Source organism: Protopterus annectens, chromosome 11.part0 (assembly GCF_019279795.1).
Source record: "Protopterus annectens isolate FY-2018-M chromosome 11.part0, PAN1.0, whole genome shotgun sequence".
In the NCBI taxonomy this organism is placed as follows: Eukaryota; Metazoa; Chordata; order Ceratodontiformes; family Protopteridae; genus Protopterus; species Protopterus annectens.
Window position 1 is genome coordinate 168,160,665 of NC_056745.1, and position 16,321 is coordinate 168,176,985.

Below are 16,321 nucleotides of genomic sequence, written 5' to 3' on the forward strand. Positions count from 1 at the left end.
CCCTCTGCGGTACTGGCAGGGAGAGATGGGTATTCCCTGTGGGGAGGCATGGTCCATACAGGGAGTAACCTACAGATGTAACAGGCAAAAGAATGAAAAAAGGAAAATACCAAGAAGCAATTCATAAATGAAAAAAAAACAAAACAAAAAAAAACAGTGTAAGCAGTTAATCGGACAACCCCCCTCCCCAGGATGACCTGAGGTTATGCAGAGCCCAGTCTTAGAATAGACATATTCCTGGGGCCCTAGAAAAGGCTGCCAATGCTGAAATTGACAGGGGCACAGGGGCAGCTGTTAAGAATGAAACAGAAGGGTGAACAAATCAATAATTATAAAGCACACAAGGAAGCGTCTGTAAGCTTTATTTGTTCTGTGGTGTGGATTCCCATACCATATCTGTTCTGCCTTACATAAAACAACTAGCTATTCAAAAAATCAACTTCATGGCCCCCATCTTTACTCTCTGGCAAACTCAGCCTGCCTACACCTGCCAAGGACAATTAGTAATTTGTGAAAGCAGACAACCATATCTCAGATATGTGCATGCCTGTCAGAACAATTAAATAGGCCCAATTTACTGAACATTTTGAAAAGCAAAAATATTATTTTTTTCAGAAAGATTCCTTGTTTTGGCTTTAATTTCAAAAGAACACATCATGACTCAAACTTATGCTGACTTTGTCATCTCAAAAAAATATGAAATGATCCTGTTTGTTATGAACTTAAAGGCAAAAAAACAAAAAAAACAAAAAACAAACAAAAAAAAAAAACAGAGCACTCACATGGCTGTATAAATGACTAGTAGCATTTAGCTGCATAATATTATATCTGTTAAACTACAAAACTCTAGTAATTTTCTCAGAATAATATTATTACCATACCCCTATCTACTGAATGCCCATAGATGTAGATTGTAACTATATAGGCAAGTACATAACTTTATCTTCCTATAACATATATTACAGCATATAAGTCTAATTTTTGAGAGGAGGGGATAATAATTTCACTGACAAATATAACACCTTATTCAAGCGAGGTATATATGATTTTTATTTCTTATATAATGACAATTCCATCAATATATATTCTAGAGCTTTGATGCATTTTTTAATCTTAACAAAAGCCATATACCCTTCACTGGAACATTATGATGTAAAATATCAAATGACAAGAGTGAAAGGCTTGTGAAGGCCTGCATTTTAAACCTATGTATAAAAGTCTAAATGTCAGTTCACCTTTAAGAATTCATAGCAATTGTCAAAGAATTATAGTAAGACCTTTAGATGCAAAATGTACTTAAGACGGAAATTCTATCCTCATGGATTAAACTGTAGCTCAAGGGTGAACCTAACCTTGTCAATCTGTCTGTCTCACACAATGGAGTTGGAGTCATGGCATGTTACAAATCAGAAATATCCTTTTTGGGAATTTTTTTTTCAGATATAATGACAAACATGCTAAAGATATATTCTAGAGATGACCTACATTCTGCCACATTGAGCAGAAGTTATTTCCTCACACATTACACCTAATAGAAAGTGAATATTATACAAATTTGCACCCTGGCAAATTCTAATTACCATAAGAATGTATTAGTGGAGTTTATATGTCTGAGACTGTTTTATACTTTTTAGGTAAGTTTTTTTTAACAAATCTGGATATTCATTTACAACCTGTAGCTATGTTGTGCTTTTATAGGCTCATAGGTTGATAGGTAAGTACTAGGCTAGCTTCTCTTGAAGGCCATTTTAAGACTAGCCAGTTTCTCTTTTGGTGCATAAATTAACCTATCCTGTATCATTTTAGATCGGCCTTACCTATGCCTTAGTGGATAATTATATATTACCCCTAGTGGGGATAACTGGGATCATACCTTAGATAATTTGTTGGGACCTATGCATGGGATAAAACATTTAGGAGCAGCCTGTATCCATTAGTAGTATGGGGAGTTAGTCCTGGGGTATATTTTCTGTTTTCCATCCATAAATCCAAGCTGCAATTGAATCTGCACTAGAATAGACTTTGTTTTTCATGTATGGATAGTCTGTCCAAGAACAGCAATATCCTTTGCAAGATAAACCTGTCCCTCCAAACTGTTCTGCTGATGATGTAGAAGAAGTTAAAAATCACTAAACAGAGTATTTCTGTTGCCATTTGACTTGCTGATGTGCAGAAAATCCATCAATATTGGGTTGGAGAATGCCTTGTATGTCAGACACAGGTCACCTCTTTGCACATTGTTGGATACCGAGTATAGTGACAGGGTTTTGAGTTGGGCCATGTAAGACATATTGTTTTGGCTTTGTATCCTTTTAGTAAGGTACCTCTGTGGTCATTCCTTTTGTTGCATGTGTCTGTATAGAAAGGTTAATATTGTTACACTGAAGCTATGGAGCCTCTAACTACAAATGGTTGAGACCATATGATCAAAGTTCCATTACTTTGAAAAACTAAAGAAAAAACAAACTTTGTGTTTTTGCAAGGGGGGAAGTATGTCATCCTACATCCCCACATGCCCAGCTTATTATATGTATTCTAACTCTGAAATCATTCTATAGAGCGGAAGTGCTAATCCACTGATCCCCACTGTACCATGATTGCCATACAAAACATCAAAGTACTGGAAATGTAATCATATGGGCTCTAGCATATGCAGATCAAAGTTTTGCAATTTCAATGTAATAGTATGGACCCAGACAGATAGATGTTAAAGGCAACATTATACTCGATATTTGGTCTAATAAGGGCCGAGTAAAGGAGGACAATGATGCCCCCAGATCTAGACATAATCCCTTTGTTTATTAGCTGTGTAGTATAGAATGACTCTTTATGACAATGGAGACATGTTGGTCAAAAAGGTAGGTCACTGTCCACTTACGTTTTCAAATTCTGAACAACTCGGTCAACTCTTAGGGGTGTATTATCAAGATGGTAATTCCCCAGGGTAGATGATTTCTCAAAAGATACAATAATAATGCATTTTTGATATTTAGTTTCAGTGCATGCTTTTGACCCTAGTTATTAATGTGGGGATTCAGTAACTATTCCTAGTGCCCTTTGTTAATAGGTTCATAGGTTAATAGGTAAGTACTAGGCTAGCTGCCCTTGTGAGCCATTTTAAGCCTAGCCAATTGCCTTTTTGTGCTCAAAGTAACATACCCCATTTGGTTATAGATTGACCTTACCATCCTGTGGTAGATAATTATATATTTCCCCAAACAAGAATAACTGGGATCATACCATAAATAATTTGAGGGGATTGATACATAGGATAAAGCATTTAGGAGCTGCCTTTGTCCTTTAGTAGTACAGGGGAAGTCCTGGAGTAAATTTTCTGTTTCCCATCCATAGATCTAAATTGCACTTGAAAATGGGCAGGGATGAAATTTGTTTTATGTGTTTGGGGAGTCTGTTCAACCGCAGCAGAATCCTCTGTGAAATATAGCTGTCCCTCCAAACCATTCTGTTGATATTGCAGAAAAGGTTTACATCCTTAGACTGAGTATTTCTCATGCCATTTGACTTGCTGATGTGAAGTAAATTCATCAGTAATGGGTCGGCGGATGCCTTGTATGCCAGACTCAGGTCACCTCTTAGCAGCCTATAGGATAATGAGCATAGTGACAGGGCTTTGAGTCGGTCCATACTGGACATGTTGTTTAGTCCTTGTACCCTTTTAGTAAGGTACCTCTGTGGGCATTCTAGGTGTTGCATGTGTCTGGACAGATACATGCCAAAGGAGGCATTATACTCAATGACTGACCTAATGAGGGCTGAGTAAAAGGGGGACAATGACATCCTGAGATCTAGATAAAGCCCTTTGTGTATAAGCTATGCAATATAGAAGGACTTCCTTACAATAACTGACACGTTGCTGAAAACTTACATCACTGTCCACATAAGTTCTGGAATCCCATACAACTGGGTCAACTCTTAGGGGAATATTGTCAATGTGGTACTTCCCTGGGGTAGATTACTGCCCAAAGGATACACTAATGCATTTTTTGGCATTTAGGCTTCAGACAATGATTTTGACACCAGTTATTTATCTGAGACAGACCTTCCTGCAGGATGGCTAGGTCATTTGGTCATCTGCAAACGTAGTCAGTCAGAGTCCTTTGATTTTGTCTTTTACTTCAGAAAAGTAAAAGCCAAACAGAACAGGTCCCAGCACAGAACCCTGGCTGATGAGTGGTCTCTTTGTGGAGGTAACTTCCCCTATTTTGATTATCTGCATCCTGTTTTCAGCCAGTTGGCAATCCAGTGGGTGACATAGGGGTTAATTCTCAGTTTATTTAGCTTTTATACTATGTCTAAATAGGAATTGTGTCAAAGGATTTGGCTAGGTTGAGGTATGCAGCGTGCACCATTTTGCCTTCATCCATTGCTTTGGTGACTTTTTCAAACAAATCCACCAGGCTAAGCATGACCTGCCCTTGATGAATCCAAATTGAGATGGCTCCAATGTTTGGAGGTTCTCTGTGTCTTGATTGATTAATTCCATGATAAATCTTTCCATCACTTTGCATATGAGGCTGGCAGACTTATAAATCTGCAATTGTCTGTGTGGTCCTTTTTTATGCAAAGGAATGACTGTATCTGTTCCCTATTCACTTGGTACAAAAAACCTGCATGGAGGCTGAGGCTGAATGATGTTGTTAGGGGTGTAGCTAAATCGTCCTTCATGCTATTTAAGATGCATCCAGGTATGATAGCACTTTTAGGACTTGGGCTTGTGTTATAGCTAGATGTGCACCAGATTCAGGTATATTCTGAGGAACAGACATAGTGGAGAGAGGAGAAAATTAACATGAAATTGATTGGCTAGTAGATTTATTTTATCTTCTGCCTCACTGTAGATAACATTGTTCACAATTAGCTCAGTGCATTGCTGTGTTGTACTTTTGAGATTACGAATATAACTAAAAAATGCCTTGTGATTGTCTTTGACTTGGGTAGCTATTTTAGCCTCAAACTTGGCTTTGGCGGATTTTATAAAGCTTCTGAGTTGTTTGTTTATTTCAAAGACAAGGGCTCTAACATTCTGGGAATTGTTCTTCTTACTTTTGGTCAAAATTCTTTTCCTTTTATTATAAACCCTGTTGATATTATGGTTTCACCATATGGGTTTGTTTTTGGGGTTTGCCCTCCACTTGTTCCTACAGGGTACAGCTGCATCTATGCAGCTGTTTACATGCAGGTATAGTCTGATGTACATTTCTGCATATTCAGTGACGTTAAATGGTTTTGTGGAGATTTGAAGGTTGTCAATGTATCACTTAGGAGTAGGTAGTTTGTGTTAAAGAAATTTGTCAAGGTACATGTGGTGGGAAGGATCTCTGGTTTCACTTTTATTTTGAAGGTGACTACTTACTGGTGAGACCCAACAAGTGATAAAGATGTGAAAGAAATGAGGCAAGATGCTTTCATATTAGTAAGGACAAGATCCAAGATATTATTCTCCTCTGAATGGATACTCTGACTAATTGTTCCAGGGCATTTGTATTGACAATGTCCAGAAATCTCTGTGATTGTGCACTAGTGGTGGTGTAAGTTTCCCAGTTTATAGCTGGATAGTTTAGACCAAAGGAAATGGTGCTGGGTTTAATACTGAGTGATTCTAATTCCTGTAGACAGGCTTTGACACAGAGGAAGTTCTATAGCTAGCTAATATATGGTACAGGACCTTTTGATGGCTATTTGGACATGAAGAAGCTCTAGTACATTCAGTGAGATGACTGGCCTGGAATTGCTCCAGTGCACAAACAAGTCCTGAACTAACCTGACAGGCACCCAGTACACAAGAATATATCCAGGGCTTAAAACAACAGTTAAACCACTTAAAACAGCAAAAACACAGTGCAACTATGTACTAGAATCACTTGCTTGGCTTTTACTTAAGAGAAGTAGATGCCAAACAGGAGAGGTCCAAGCACAGAACCATGGGGGAATCTACTGGCAACTGATCTCTTTGTGGAGGTAACTTACCCTATTCTGATTTCCTACATTTTAAATGTGAGCCAATTGGTAATCCAGCAGGTGACATTGGGGTCTGTTTCTAATTTATTTAGTTTTGTTATCATGACTGAGTGGGGGATTGTGTCAAAAGCTTTTGCCAGGTCGAGGTATGTGGTAATGACAATTTTACTTACGTCAATTGCTTTGGTGACCTTTTATCAAAATCCACTAGGTTGAATAAGCATGACCTGTCCTTGATGAATCCAAATTGAAATGGGTCTAAATTTTGGAGCTTCCCCTATGTCCTTATTGATTAATTCCATGATCTTTCCATGGTTTTACATATGATGTTGGTCAGACTTATGGATCTGTAATTGCTTGGGTCTGTGGAAGGTTCTCCTTTATGCAGGGAAATGACAGCAGCACTTAATACCAAACCTGCATGGAGGCTGAGAATGAACATTGTTATTGGTGGTGGTGGATAAATTGTGCTTCATGCTATATATTATTATTTATGGATGGGCATAATGGAACAAGTACACATTAAAATTCTGATTGCCAAGTCACAGTTTCTCAAAATGTAAATGTTGAAAAATATCACCCTCAAAGCCAAATAAACAGCAGTTTTAGTTCTTATGTTATAAAAGCAAAACAAAGTCTACCCTTATTTCCATGATCAGCACCTAATGCCCGTGTCCAAGAGGGACACTGGTGGAACCCCTGAGGTGAATTTATGGTTACTCATCAAATTGTCCAGACTGTGTTTGAAGAGGGTCAATGAGGTGTTTTGCTTGACCTGAAGTGGGAGTCTGTTCCAAAGGTGTGGTAACCTCTGGGAGACAAATCTGTTCCTCCAATAGATTCTATTAATTGATATGTATGTATTAATATGTATATTACATTGAATTTAAAATCATATACATCAGGAATGGTATAAAACTATAATAATAAAGTAACAATTTGCAAACCAAAACATGGTATATATATATATATATATATATATATATATATATATATATATATATATATATATATATTCACTGGGTTTCAAAAATACAATACAGTCTTCTTTCATCTCCTTTTCCATACATGCTGTCGGAGTGGAAATTTTTCAATGGGCTATTTTAAGGTCCAGTGATCTCTCTGTCTGTCTCTTTCTCTCCCTATGTCTCTGACTTTTTTTTTACTGAAAAACATCTGTGACTTTTACAAGTGCACAATCTGCTGCAGGTGGTATAAGCCACACATGAAAAGAAGTAGGTATTTATTTATTAATGTACTTACTTGCTTACTTCTTTGCAGGTAGCAGCAATTTCTTCACTGAACACACATCTGTGACTTCTTCTCATGCTCATTCTCCTGCAGTTAGTACGAGTCACAGCTAAGAAGAAACAAGAATTTACTGGTAGCGAGCAGCATTTATAATATAAAAACAGTTTTATATGAAAAAAAAAAGACAAAATAAGTTTGTTGAAAATTTAGAAGCACCAGACACCCTTCTTTACAGAGCTTCAATAACCAGTCTGTTTAGAAAAGTGTGTGAGGATAATGTATATCAGTCGATATTTGCCTTATCACAACCCAAGGCAGTATTACAGATTCATTCTATAACTGCTTTATGCACATGCACTGCCTCCACGTGCCTTAAGAGGTACATCTACACCAAACATTTCTATATCAGTAGGACTGTCTATCTCTAAGCTAAGCTGTATGCTTCCTTCATTCTTGGCTGTTGTCGCTACCCTACTTTAAACACAAAAGAAGAATCTTCATAGGCTCTGTTTATGCAGCTTTATTATATACAAATACATCATGATAGAAGTTTACTGACTTTAACTTAAGTAACTTATATACAAACTAACTACTGCAATCATACATGCTCAGTCTCTGGCTGCAATCTGAAAATGCCACTGGGAATAGCACGTGCTCAGTATTTATATGTGCACACTCAGTCCTTGATATGCTTCTTAAAGACACAGTGTCTACAGTTTAATCTACATCCTCCATCTTTGAGAAATAGATCATGCAATGTTATGAATCTATTTGGCATTCAGATATTAAAAGTAGTTATTTGTCATGCAATTATACAAGACTAAGTATATATATATATATATATATATATATATATATATATATATATATATATATACACACACACACACACACACACACACACACACACACGCACACACACACACGCTGTGCATTTCACACTGGGCCTGGATACTCCACCGTATCTTTTGACATAAAACTGGGAATTAGGTTTAGAATTTGGAGCTGTCTCTTCAGAATGTTCAACCTTGAAAGTAACTCATTCCCTCCAGAACAGCTCTTTTGAGTGTGTACCTTTAACTCCTAGTGGGCGTGGCTTCAACCTTTAAAAAATGAAGTTATCCCCTTACAGTTCTAACAAATAGTCATTGACATAGGTCAAATATCAATACAATTGTGTTTGCCATTATGTATGCTTCAAGATAAAACATTCTGATACCTTATATGTAGCATGGTTTTGGAATTATTAATGCAAATATGAACAAGCATTATTTGACGCCTAGAGGCGCAGTAGGAGGTAACTGCAGATGCACCTGGAGACGTCACTCGGATGTAATGAAGAAGATGCCTGCATTTCTCCTGTACTCCACACTCTCAGATTCTACAAGGTAGGATCTCAGCTTGACACATATGCCTATAACTTGACCAATCTGGTCAAAACCTTTTGCCATTTCTATTCTCACTGTCTCTCCTTCCCTCAACGGATGAAGAAATCTGATTTATCATAACTGGACTTCTGGATGGAATGCTTCTTGAACAATTGAGCCTTGATGGTTTTATTGTTCTTGGCTTTAGACCTCAATAAACTGGAACTAATAGGTAGGTTCATAGATAGATTAGGTTCATAGATTAGTACTAGGCTAACTGCCCTTGTGAGACATTTAAGCCTAGCCAATTATCCCTTGGGAGACTTGAACCATGCACCTTGTGTTTGTAAGGCAAACACCTTAACCATTAGGCCACCCTCCCAACCCTGTAGTTATTGTTTGCCTGGAAAGACGTCTTTGAGCAGGTGAGCCAAGAATGTCGTCACAGAGTATGTTTCTGAGATTAAACAAATTCAAGAACACATCGGTATTGTCATGCTTTGACCTTTCAAGTAACTGCTTTGCACTCCGCACTGCATGTTCAGCTAGACCATTTGACTGAGGATATTCATGACTGCTAGTAACATGCACAATGTCCCATTCTCTTGCAAATTTCTGAAACAACTGACTAATAAATTGAGTACCATTGTTAGAAACAACTTTGTGTGAACTACCATGGACTGAGAAATGACATTTCAAGTTAGTTATAACAGTAGTAGATGCCAGATTAGGTAGCTAGTCAATCTCAAACCAATTCAAATAAGAGTCTACCAATAACAAGTAGTGTTGATTTTTCCACTCGAAGATATCAGTGGCTACTGTTGACCAAGGTAGTTCAGGAACTGGACTTAGCTGAAGTGGTTCTCTTTGCAAATGTGGTTTAGTACTATTGCATACTGAACAAGAAGAAAGTACTTTATCAATGTATTTCAGTAATGAAGGCCAAAATAGTAGTTCTCTTGCTTGCCTTTTAGTGGATGTGGAACCTGGGTGACCACGATGCAAAATCTGGATGTACTCACGTTGTAAGGAAACAGGAACAACAATTTTAGGACCTTTGAAAATAATGCCATCTTCCATCAACATTTTATCTCTGTAAGGAAAATAGGTTTGCTTGTAGTGATTGAGCTTTTGTAAAATTGGATGACTTTGTGTGATCTTTCAACTCATCAAGTCTAGTGGTAGAAAAATTATGCACTGCCATTACGTCAAAGTCACAATTCTCTGTGTCAAACTGTTCCTTTGTATTCCTGGGTGATCTGGATAAGGTATCAACCAGATAGAGTAGTTTACCTTTTGTGTAGACAATTTTGAAGTTGTACTTTTGCAATTTGAGCATCATTCTTTGTAATCTTGTTTGAGCAGAATGTACAGGCTTCTTTAGAATAGTAACTAGAGGCTGGTAGTGAGTTTCAATTTGAATAGCTCAACCATAAATATAATCATGAAACTTGGAACATGCAAATACTATTGCCAAAAGTTCTTTCTCAATTTGAGCGTACTGCATCTCAGTTTGGGTAAGTGTTCTAGATACATAGACTACTGGTCTGCCTTCTTGAAGTATAACTTTGCCAAGACCAAATTTTGAAGCATCACAGGAAAGAGTAACTGGTTTGTTCATATCATAGTATCTTAAAGTAGGTGGGGTGGCAATTTTCTGCTTGAGGTCTTCAAATGCCTTTTGGTGTTGTTCTAACCATGACCATGCAACATTTTTGCCCATTAGCTCTCTTAAAGGTGCTGTCAACTCACTGAAGTCTGGTATAAACTTGCCTAAATAGTTGACCATGCCTATGAAATGTTGTAGAGCTTGAAGAATGTCTGGTGCTGACATCTCAAGAAAAGCTGCTTGCTTGGTCAGGTCTGGTCTCAAGCCTGTACTTGTAAACAAATGGCCTACATATGTATCTTCTGGTAGTCTGAATTTGCATTTCAGAGGCTTGAGCTTCAAGTTTACTTCATGTGCTCTGTCTAGAACTTTCTTTAGGTTTCTGTCATGCTCTGCTTCACCATTGCCTCCAACCAATAAATCATTTACTATTATAGCACAATGATAACTGGAAAAAAACCTGCTCCATTGCATGCTGGAAGACTTCACTTATGGAATTTATTCTGAATGGCATCCTTAGGAATCTGTATCTGCCAAACGGAGCACCAAATGTGGTTAGTAATGAGGATTTGTGATCAAGCATCACTTGCCAAAATTAACTTTTTGCATCCAAGACAGAAAAAACTGTGGCGTTCGTTACTAGAGCTGCAACTTCTTCGACTGTATGCATTGGATGATGCAGTCTCTTCAATGCCATGTTCAAATTGCTTGGGTCAATGCATATTCCGATTTCATCTGACCCTTTTTTGTGAGCCGCTACCATAGATGGCACCCATTCAGTTGGTTCTGTAACTGAACAAATTACACCTTGCTGTACCATTTTATCCAATTGAGCCTTAACTTTATCCTGCATAGCTATCAGAACTCTTCTTGCTGGTCTGACTACTGGAGTGACCTGTGGGTCTAACTTCATAGAATACACAATTGGAAGTTTGCCCAAGTTGTCATCAAAAACATCAGCATACTCTTAGAAAATGGTTTCAGAAAAATTGGAACTAGGATATGCACTTATGTGATGAACTTCTTTAGTAAAAGAAAGCAAATTCATTCTCAAACTGTCTTTGAGACCCAATAATGGCTGTACTGGTCTTTGGACTACATAGAATAACAGGTTGTAACAGTTTTTGGCCAATTAACATGAAAGCATCACTGAGCTTTTGGTTTGAATTTCTTCACTTCCATAAGCAACAACTTTTGCACTACTGGCCACATTGAGTTTCTCATTAGTTCTCACTTTAGCAAATGTTTATGTTGATATAGCATTGCACTTTGAACCTGTGACTACTTTAAGCTCTGTGGATTCACCATTGATCCAGACTGTACAAAACCATTCGCTCTTTGCCAATAAATTCACTGCATCAGCTCTCTCACCAACTACTGATACACCATCTACATAGTAAGTTGACTGATGCAGCTCTACTTGATCAACTTCCTTTTTTTGTGTGACCTTTCTTTACAACCGTGTGGGGTTTACTTGATTTGCAAACTTTTTGAAAATGGTTCCATTTTTTACACTTGTAACATTGCTAACCAAATGCTAAGCATTTCTCTATTTTAGTCTCATGATTTGCACCACAATTGTGACAGTTAACAATAAAGCTAGACTTGGGTTTTGCTGATTCATACTTGTACTGCACTGAGCATGCTCCTTTATCTGAACTGGCCTTAGAACTTGCTAGAAAACTATGTGGTTTCCCTAGTGAGCCAGCAGGGGTTGTGGCTGCCATGTGCTTAGTAGGCCTATTTCTGTTTGCCATGTGTTTCATACTATCTACATTTGCTTTGGAACCTGCTGAAACCATGCTCTTGTCACTTGCAAGTTTAGCATACTTGTGTGTTTTTCTGTCACTTCATGGATCTGACAAATCTCAATGGCTTTACTCAATGTTAAATCACTGTCATGAAGCAAAATCTTTCTCACAGCAGCACTACTAATACCACACATGCAACTGTCCTTTATTAACTCATCTTTTAAGTCACCAAACCGCCTTGTTTCTCAGATCAGTTATATAAGCTAAAAAAGTTTCCCCTGGTTTCTGATCTCTCGTGTATAACAAATGCCTCTTTAGTGTAATATTTGTCTGGGGTTATACATTTCTCTGAACTTGTGCTTCAAACACTCGGGGTCTTCCCTTGATTCAGCCTGTACAAGAATACAGTGTTTTTCACCTTCTCCCTCATATACTGCCAGTGCATACACAAATGAAGGCTCTCTTTCTATGGCCTCTGACCCAGCTAAGTTTAGCAAAATGAATGCCTTGGTGCATGCATCTTTATCTGAAAAAGCTGCTTGTATAAAAATATTGTGCTCTTGTTCAAATATTCTCCAATTCTCCACAATATTCTGATCAAATACAAGCGGTAAGGGGTTTTGAATTCCATCTGCCATATTAACACATACCAGTGAAGTTTTTTCAAATAAGCATGAACACATAAACATACACATATGCCAGGAATTTATGCCAATACTTGTAACTTTGCCAATAGCACAGTAAGCCTCTGTATAACTGAATTTTGTGAAATAAGTCTCTCTAGCACTGTAATACTCTTGAAATTGCAATAAATTACCTCTTATCAGTGTAAGAAACATATCAAATAACTGCATAATGCAAATGAACTGGGCAAGAGTAGCTCAGAGTCAATAACATGTTGAAGTAATGGCACTCTGCAAATAAACTGTACACAGCAACTGAAATTTCCCCAAAATGGTGGTACCTTTCTAGGCAATTCTCTACAGTGCAGGAAACACTCTTTAATGGTGGCACTTTGCGAACAGACACACCCAGCCCAAGAAACATTTTGAAATGGCTATACTTTGACTGTACTTCATGAAATAGTTGCACTTTGGACACAAATAAACTCTTTGGAATGCATACACAGTAATAGGCACACATTGTAAGCACTTTTACACACTTTGAGATACTTTGAATAATGTTAGCTATGACCCTGATACAATACAAAGCCGTACTTATACCAAAATACAGCACTTTGCCAAAAAAATGCTGTCACCTTGCTTTATTTATGCTTAATATGCACTTTTTGCCCTTATTATATTTGTTTTGCTCATTTAATCTCTTTTCATGCCCACTGTACTTTTCTTGTGCTCATTTTTCTCTAGACATGCCCGTTTTGCCTTTAAACATACGCATTTTACTTTTCTCATAATCATTTTGTCAAACTCCTTTACTTTAAACATTTCCCTTAGTTAATAAACCTTTTGTGCCTCTTGCTTGTTTGATAGTGCATTTTGTGCCCTTGTAATGTCCCCTTTTGTCCTTTTTATGAAATAAACAGTTTGTTTGTATTCTCATTACATTTGCTTCTTTTCTGGCTCTTTTTCATGCTTGTTTCTCTTAGTTTGCCTTCACTGTCATCTCTGCACCTCATAGCTCTGAATTTTATTCTCTTCAATCCCAGTTCTGACACCATGTCACTCTTGTACTTTGTACACAGTAGAAGAGTCTTCATGGGTTCTGTTCAAGCAGCTTTATTATATACAAACACATCACGATAGAAGTTTACTGACTTTAACTTAAGTACCTTATATACAAACTAACTACTGCAATCATACATGCTCACTCTCTGGCTGCACTCCCAAAATGGCACTGGGAATAGCACATGCCCGATATTTATATGCGCATGTTCAGTCCTTGATATGCTTCTTAAAGACACAGTGCATACACTCATATCTACAGTTGTGAATTATTTTTTTTACTGATATAAGTCTCTGCACATGATGAATAGCCTTCTGTTTAACCCTGCTTGTTCTAACTGTATGCTGTATCAACTGCTATGTTGGTACCATCCCTGTGTGTAATATTTATGCAACTAAAACAGATTATATGCATCCAGTGAACAATTGTCATCCCTGATTATTTTTGATAGTTTAACCTATTTTAGGCTCATCCCACTTTTGCCTGTTTTGCATTAAAATATTCATTCATGTCATTTTGTGGTATTTGTTTTGTTCTTTTCACTGTCAAGGGACAATATAAACCTATCCTGGCAAGCACTGGGTATAAGGCAGGGACCCATTCCTGGAAGACACACCAGTTTGTCAAAGATTAAATGTTGTGTGTCATGTTTTTCACTGTGGGACAATAATGAAGAAGTATTCTACTTAAATTCTTAATCTCTAAACTGATATTGTTGTGCAAATTCACAATCATAAGCTTAGCTAGAATTCTACAGTTGACTGGGGAGATTTCAGTTCTGTGATTTGGAAATTTCCAAGTTTGAAAATACCACCAGCGATAGATTAAAAGAAATAAGTACTGAGTTTGCTCCTACCTATCAGTCTCACAGAATCATGTCATGGCTTTTGGCTTTTTCATTTTATGCTGTAATGACAATGACAAGCAACACCAAAAACAGAGGCACATTAAAAAGTTACGCAGCTCAATGATATACCTCTGGAGACTTGTGAGAATCTCTGCACTTTCTCTTTCTGAGAAAAACAGAAGCTCACATGTTTTGCCAAAAGAACAAGAGGAATATCCTTCATGTCCCTCCATAGCTGAACCTCATCTCATGTTAAATGTTAACTGTGTTTATGAAGTACATATCTCATATAATATTGTTTTTTTTTCTGGTTGCTTTTCTCTCTTGCCTTAGCAACCAAAATATGCACTCTAATCTCTTGCATTATTCAATGACTGCAACAATTTGTGAGTTACAAGGGAGAGGACACCTATAAGAGACAACAACAGGAGTGTCCTGTAAAAGCAGGGACAGGCAGCTGAGACAGATGGGATTGTGGCCATGTGAGACAACGCTTCAGGAAAAATTAGGAGGAACACTAAATGACACCAGGGAGAATACTGAAATCATTGCATGGGCTCACTTTATATATATATATATATATATATATATATATATATATATATATATATATATATATATATATATTTTTTTGCAAAAAGATACAAAAGAGCAGCAACTTAACAACACACCTAAATAATCTTAGACAAATGAGAGTCTTAAAAGAAATGTCATTATAAGAGAGCTAACAATGCTAAATGCTTGAAGTTTAACATTATAATACAAAATTACATCAAAAGAAGACAATCATTCTCAGACTTAAAGGTCAGTCAAGGCTTACCACTCTAAGTACAATAGAGCATGTCAGAGAACAGCAAACCAACAATGCCAATAGGTTCATAGGTTCATAGGTAGGTACAAGGCTATCTGCCCGAGGGCATTTATAAGCCTATCCAGAGTGTGTTGGCTTTCGCCACCCCATTGATTAATTAACTGATCCTCTGTCAAGCAGAGCCAATGAAGTGATCCCAGGGGTTTATTTTCTGTTACCCATCCACTCGTCAAGGTTTCTCTTGAAGAGTGTTAGTGAGGGGCTCTGCTTAATGTAGTTTGAAATTTTATTCCAAAGCATGGGGAGTCTCTGTGACAGGAATCTATCCCTCCAGCAACTTCTATTTATTGTTGTGGCGAGGTTTAGCACACTAGAGCGCATGGCTCACAGTGACTTGGATTTCTTTAGGTGGAGCATGTCCATCAGTTCTGAGTTGAACATGGCTTTGTAAGTCAGGCAGAGATCACCTCTGAGTAAGCGATATGCCACTGAGTACAGCCAGAGTTCTTTCAGTCAGACTGCATAGGACATATGTTTGAGGCCAGTAATCCTCTTGGTGAGGTACTTTTGTGGTCTTTCCAGCTGTTGGAAGTGTCTTGTGAGGTACATCCCAAATGGGGCATTGTACTCTATGATGGGTCTAATGAGTGATGAATAGAGGGGCACTATAACCTCTTTATTTCTAGATGTGAGCGCTTTAGTAATTAGATGGGCCACACAGAAGGATTTCCTAACTACTTTGGCAATATGATTGTCAAAGGAGAGATTACTATCTACCTGGGTCCCCAGATCTCTTATTACCTCTTTTGTGTTAAAGGGGCTGCCACCTATGTGGTAATTCATGGGTGTTTTGTTTTTCCCAAACGGGATGACTATGCATTTTTTGACATTTAGCTTGAGGCCATGACTTTGACACCAGGTGTCCATTTCAGTAAGGCCCTTTTGGAGGATGTCCGTGTCAGCCAGAGGATCAATTATGGCTCCCAGTTTGCAGTCATCGGCGAACTTGGTTAGCCATAGTCC